The sequence below is a fragment of the Artibeus jamaicensis genome, unplaced genomic scaffold (genome assembly GCF_021234435.1).
Source record: "Artibeus jamaicensis isolate MK-2021 breed Jamaican fruit bat unplaced genomic scaffold, CSHL_Jam_final contig_851, whole genome shotgun sequence".
Lineage (NCBI taxonomy): Eukaryota > Metazoa > Chordata > Mammalia > Chiroptera > Phyllostomidae > Artibeus > Artibeus jamaicensis.
This window is the reverse complement of record NW_026521986.1, coordinates 18,899,857-18,906,695: the sequence shown is the minus strand read 5'-3', so window position 1 is coordinate 18,906,695 and position 6,839 is coordinate 18,899,857. Positions and strand designations below refer to the sequence as shown.

Below are 6,839 nucleotides of genomic sequence, written 5' to 3'. Positions count from 1 at the left end.
GGCTGAGGGGACGGGGAAGTTGGGGGGGGGGTCAATGTTTCCTTCTGGGTCCTGTTTCTTAATAAACAGCTTACAATCAGTATCCCAAAAAGGCAGCTCTGGGGTGGCAAAACTTTGGTTCCGTTCACAATATTACCGTCCTTATTTTATGGGTAAGAAAACCAAGCACAAAATCCATTCAATTATCCACGGAAATTTCATAAAGCTGAAAGGTGGCCGATCGAGTCTAACTCCATAGTCCCAGCTCTTACCTGTGCTACGCTGCCACCTACAGGAAGGTCATGGGTGGGTCGACTCGGTTCCAGGTGGCAGCCATGACTAATAAATGATCCAACTACTTCCTCCCAAAGTACTGTGAATCAATAATGATTCAAGAAGCATTTTGAAGCACCCACTCTGTGTCCTATTAGGGTCAAAGGATACAGAGGCAACTGAGCCATGGTCCAGCCCTCCAGAAATAGTTCAGAAGATGGTTTTAATAGCAAATGCACCATCAGGGCCAAGGCAGCACCTTTGACACTTTTATAATATCTGAATCACAAAAGGGAACCCAGCTTGCTGGGCTGACAAAGCTCCACATGAGAGCATAGAGAATATTACAAGTAGATTGAACACTGGATTTCACTGTACCTCCTCAGAAGAGTCTTTTCATGCAATGTAAAAACTACCCAACATAATGTATGTCCTCAGTTCCAGAGTTGGTATCCAGATTATGAGTTTGTGGAGATATACTGTTCAGAGACAGACATGAGATTAAGCCTAGAATGTACAAAAACAGAAATGCATATATAAGGAAATATAGGAGCAGTAACTGAATGTCTTTTTCATCCTAATCCCAGTATCATTCCTTCTCGGCCTTTTGGCTAAGATCAAGTGTAGTATCTGTTCTTTTCAGTTTAATCCCAGTATTAGTAAAGGGAGGAAAGGAGGTGAGTTGGCAGGAAACATATTTAGCCCCCCAATAAAATATTGTTTAAATGTCATGATTAATTAAAGCAAAAATTAGGGAGGCTAAATATATGACTAACATACTGAGATTTTGAAAATGGTCTGTATTTGATAATCATTATTTAACCTTTTAGAAAGTCAAACAGAAATTCTGATTTGTTTTTTTAAGCCAATACTCAACGGATGAAAATACATTAAGGTCACTGAAAAGAGGCTATGTTTGGTGTTCTACAAATATTGTATTGAAAGATAAAAGTAAAGGAGTAAAGGGAGACAAAGAGAAGAGAAGAGAAAAATAAGAAAAATAAGTTAAGAGGAAAAGGGGGAGAATTAAAAGAAGAGATTTGGACTTGATTATGTTTGCTAAAATTAGAATTAAGAAGCAAATATTTGATGAATTCTAACCTATGAAAGTAACACCATTGTTAGTGATAAATATCACTCAGGGGGCTATGGCACATGTGAAGAAGAAATCAAACACCTCTCTAGGGACTGTGGCTTCCTAGCCCTGTGTTCTCTCTGGGGTCAGGTGCATTTTGCCATCCTGTGGCCAAATAAGGGCACTGATGTTTATCACACCCCACAATATATTTGAAGGCTGAAAATCTATCATTTTAATTTAAGATTTACTGAGGAATGCTAATGCCTTCTACACTTGACAAATGAACACTTATATCTCTTGACTAGAAATTTATATAAAGCCTCTAATATTAAATGATCTGAATTATTTCAGGAAATTGATGATTTTCTACTGATGTAGAAACAGAAATCAGTTACTCAAAGAAATTGGTATAAAATATACTAATCTAAGTGCAGTATGTGTCTTATCTCAAAGCTGGAATTGCTTTCTTCTTTGATTCTAATTTTACAGATGGAGGAAACTTACAATCCCAAAAATAAATGTGGACTTTCTTAATTGGTGAACTCTGTTCCGAAGCATGTTCTGACCCCTAATCTTTGTTCCACTTGACTACTCAACATGATCTAGACAAAGACAAAATAGAACCCATTTAATTTTCTGTACCATCAATATTATCATTGTTATGGTCTCTAATATATACTGAGGACCTACTTTTTGCCAATTACTGTGCTATGAGGCTTTATGTAGATTACCTCTTAATTCTCACACAAGTTTTTAAAGTAGGTAATAGTACTAATTACCATTTTAAAGGTGAAGTAACTCATTAAAGGTGAAGTAATTCGCCTAGGGTGAAATTAAAAACAGGCATCTTGGTCTATTGGACTCCAAAGCTCACGCTCTTGGATATTTGCTATACCACTGTATCTACCAATACACGCTGCCTCCTCTACTTTATTGTGCAGTGACTCTGACACAGGCCCAGTTTAATTTCTGTCTATCTACATAATGGGAGTTATACCACTGACCCACTGCGTAAGGTAAAAAGATTACTCTTATACCTTCCCAATGGTCATCCTTAATTTTCTTATTTTACAAAAGCATTCTGATCCGACAATTCCACTGGGATTATACCCTAAGAATCCTGAAACACCAATTCAAAAGAACCTATGCATTCCAGTGTTCATAGCAGCACAAGTTACAATAGACAAATGCTGGAGTCAAGCTAAGTACCCATCAGTAAATGAGTGGATCAGAAAACTGTTGTACATTACCACAATGGAATACTATGCAGCAGAAAGAAAGAGCAAGCTACTATCCTTCATGACAGCATGGATGGATCTGGAGAGCATTAAACTAAGTGAAATAAGCCAGGTAGTGAAAGGCAAATACCATATGATCTCACCTATAAGTGGAACTTAATCAACAAAACAAATAAGCAAGCAAAATAGAACCAGAGACATTGAAATAAAGAACAAACTGACAGTAACCAGAGGGGAGAAGGGAGGAGGGTAATGGGGGGAAAAGGGGAAAGGTCATCCAGGAACATGTGTAAAGGACCCATGGACAAAGCCAAAGGGGGTTAGGATTGAGAGTGAAAGGTGGGGGTTGGTGGGGCTGAGGAGAGTGGTGGTGGGGAAATGGAGACAATTGTACTTGAATAGCAATAAAAAATAAATAAAATAAAATATAGTTATAAAGCTAGACACACATTTTGATTATAAAGAATTTGCTAGAAATGGTAGTTCTTACCAAATTCAATAATTGAATCAGTGCTATTTGGAATGAAAAATAGATTATTTTCATGTGATGTAGAAACAGAGAAATCAGTCATTTAAATTATTTAATAAATACTTTTGATTTTATGAAGGCAATTATATTTAATCGGTGTAAAGTGTGGCTTTCAGGTCTCAATTTGTTGTAGAGAGTTACTTCTCACAAATGAAGTTTAACACATTATATAATTACATAGTGATAAAACATATATATTTGACAAACTTAAGGGGCAGTATAATTTAAAAACCTTCACATTATCTTGAATTGACAGCTTCTTATTTCTAAAACAAGTGAAAAGACACTTGAACTTTAACCTCTAAAATTTCATAAATAGCAGTAAGACTTTGGACAAGTCACTGCTTAGACTGAGTCTCAGTTTTCTATGCATATTAAAGGAATGATATCACTTATCTCATTTGACTGTTACACGCTTCAAAGGAGATACCATGTGATTGAAGCTGTAAGTTTATTATTAATTATTATTATTATTATTATTATTTCTCAACAGGGCAGGTAATACAAAATGGCAAATTACTTTTTTAAATAGAAACAGGATGGTTTATTAAGCTGTGCCTTAGTACAGGTCCTGGGCCTTGCTCATGGTGTTCTTGGAATACAAATCCTAGACTGTTTTACCAGTTCTTTTTGAAGTGACACCAGGAAATTGACAGCCAAGTGGCTATTGTACACAAGCTCATCACCGGTCATCTTCACATGGCCAACAACCACCAGACACAGCACCTTCTTCATCTGGAACATGATTGTAGATTTCACTTCATTGACTTCGGCCGCCATGATCTGATTGTGGGTCAAGAAGGAAGGGAACTTGCCAGCCTTATTCAAGCTGGATGCAGGATTCATGGGGTCTGTTTAATGAGAAACTCTGAAGCTAAAAAGGCATCATACTTCTTGGCCAGCTTCCTGACCAGTTTCTTATTCTTGTTGAGTTTCTCTGGCACCTCGATGTCCATGTGGGGCGGAGCTATCCAACCTTTTGGCATTTCTGGGCCACAGTGAAAGAAGAATTGTATTGGACCACAGATTAAATACACAAACACTAACAACAACGGATGAGCAAAAAAAAGTTTTCAGTAAATTTACAATTTTGTGATGGCCACATATCCATAGCCATCTTGGGCTGCATGCAGCCCCTAGGTCTCAGGTTCCACACCCCTGGGGGCTATTCACACTCTTGGCCTCCTGACAGTGCTGCTGGTCCCCAAAACACAGACGGAGAACTTGAGGTGGAGGGTGCCTTAAGCTGATGGTGCCTGAGAAGCATATGTCCTTCCGAGGGTCGTGATTCTTCAAGCTGATCTGCAGCTCCTCTGACTCCCAAACCTGCGGTGCCTGCACCGGTTCCCAGGCAGCACTTCCAGCACCACCTCATGGGGGGGTGTCATGGGAGACTTTGCTGCTCATGCTGCAAAAAACGGAGAAGAGCTCCTCATTGTTTTAATCTCCATTCTTCCTATTTAAATAGCCATTCTTTTAAAAATAATTTCTTTAAAAAATTTTTTATTGATTGATTTTAGCCCTGACTGATGTATCTCAGTGGACTGAGCGCCTGTTTGATTCCCCGTCAAGGCTCATGCCTTGGCCGTGTGCCGGGTCCTCAGATGGGGGCACGAGAGAGGCAACCAATTGCTCTATCTCTCACACATCATGTTTCTTTCCCTCTCTTTCTCTCTCCTTCCCCGTCTCTAAAAATAAATCAAGTCTTAAAAATTTTTTAAATTTATTGATTTGAGAGAGAGATAGAAAGAGGGGGAGAGAGAGAGAAACATCGATTTGTTGTTCCATCTATCTATGCATTCACTAGTTTATTCTCATGTGTGCCCTGACCGGGAATGGAACCATAACCTTGACTTACCGGGATGAAGGCTCCAACCAATTTAGCAACCAATTTAGCAACATGGCGAGGACTAAATATCCATTCTTTTTGCCTGCTGGATTTTTCATTTACTTGCTGAACCATCCTACAACATTAATCCAGAGCCTTGTTCTCAAGAAAGTGATTGAATTGCACCCCCTGATTTTCTCACAGAAACCTTTGGTTAAACAAAGGTTAGCCCCTTGGTATTTATGCAGACTCCTTACGTCCATTCTGGTCTGGAATCTAATAATGTTTCTGCCACCTCACTTTTTATAACCTCTACTGTTACTACTACCAGTGGAAGGTAGGTTCTGGAGAAAAAATGAAATTAGCCCATCTAGTTCCAGTTTCAGCGATAGTTCTCTAAGATTATTCTAGAATAATAATATTCTGGCCAAATCCGAGCCAGCACTTTAATTTTCACTGTTTTTAACTGTCCCAAATCATAGCTGTTCAACTTGTGAATCAAGATAAGGCATATGTAGTTGAGCGCCAAGAATGAGAGGAAGAGGACACCATGTAATTAAACACCGTGTTTAGTTGTAATTACATTTGTAACACAATACCAGGCCTTCTTGGGAACACCTACTGTCTACAACTAGAAGATAAGCTGTGTGGATAAAGAATCATTACTGATTGTAAAATAAGACTTCACTGGGTTAATTCTTAAATTTGTAATGAAAAATTTCATTTAATTCAATGACTTCAACTTCATCAAATATTCAGTAAGTGTCCTAATTTCTAATTGTCATCTTTTTTTACAGTTTACTTGAATTACGATCCAAATAAGTTCCCTACATTGTGATTGATTGATAGGTCTCTTAAGTGACTTTTAATCTGTAGATTCTATCTCTCTAAATTTATTTGTTAAAGAAATTAGATCCTGGGGGCTCTGGTCAAGATGGTGGTGTAGGCAGACATGGCTCACCTATTTGACAACCATAAAATTACAACTAAAATATAGAACAACCATCACTCAGAACTGACACAACTCAAGTTGAAAAGTCTGACAACTATGGAATTAAAAAAACTACACCCACCCAGACTGGTAGGAGGGGTGCAGATACAGAACAGTTTGGTCCCACTTCTGTCGGGAGCCGGCCAGCAACCGTCCCTTGACAAGGTCAGGATAGTTGAGATGCATCTGCAAGGCAGAGGCACCTGTGGCTGGATTTCCTGTCTATCTCTCCTTACATGTTTGTTTGGGTGATCAAAAGGTGATGGGATTGTTAGACACTTGTATTTCAGGTTCATTGATTAGCATAATTCCAATGAAGTTGTACAAAATAATTTCTTGACCAGAGAACAAAGTCCCTATATTTCTAAAAGTTGTTGGGGTAACAGCCCCTCCTTTACCTTGAATAGGAATATATATCAATTAGACAGGCAAAGAAATAAAAAAAGCTGGTTAGTTATTATAAACTAAACATGTAGAAACAGTACTAGGGAGTCAGAGTTTATAGTACACAGAGAAACATTTTAGACAGAAAAGGATAGACAGCTAAGTTAGACATCACAAAGGCCTTATAATAAATTTCCTATTACCTCTACTCAATCTAGCGTATCCTTTTGCCCCATGACAAATTCTGAGAAACTTTAATAAACATTAAGACATTCAAACTCTGTACACAACTACTTCTAATTGTCTGATTTATGGCTCTCCTGGTCAAAATAATCTTTGTTTAATATAACTGAATTTATGGGAACTTTCGTACTTTTCCTGGTTACCTTTGTATTGATTTTTTCTGCTTAGCTGATCATGCATCTGCAAATGTTAATCACCACCAAAAATGAAAATATAAAAACCTGCTTGTACTTGCAATAAACAGAACAGAGCTTCACTGTCCTTTGAGGCGTGTTGTTGTCTGTTACCTATCACCG

The 6,839-nt window shown here is 38.1% G+C and overlaps 2 pseudogenes; one reads left to right on the top strand and one right to left on the bottom strand.

Moving 5' to 3' along the window:
• Positions 1–843: 843 nt before the first annotated feature.
• LOC119056397 (uncharacterized) lies at positions 844–1,004 on the top strand (annotated as a pseudogene).
• A 2,652-nt stretch (positions 1,005–3,656) lies between these two features.
• Positions 3,657–4,504, bottom strand: LOC119056384 (60S ribosomal protein L10a-like; annotated as a pseudogene).
• Positions 4,505–6,839: the final 2,335 nt, after the last annotated feature.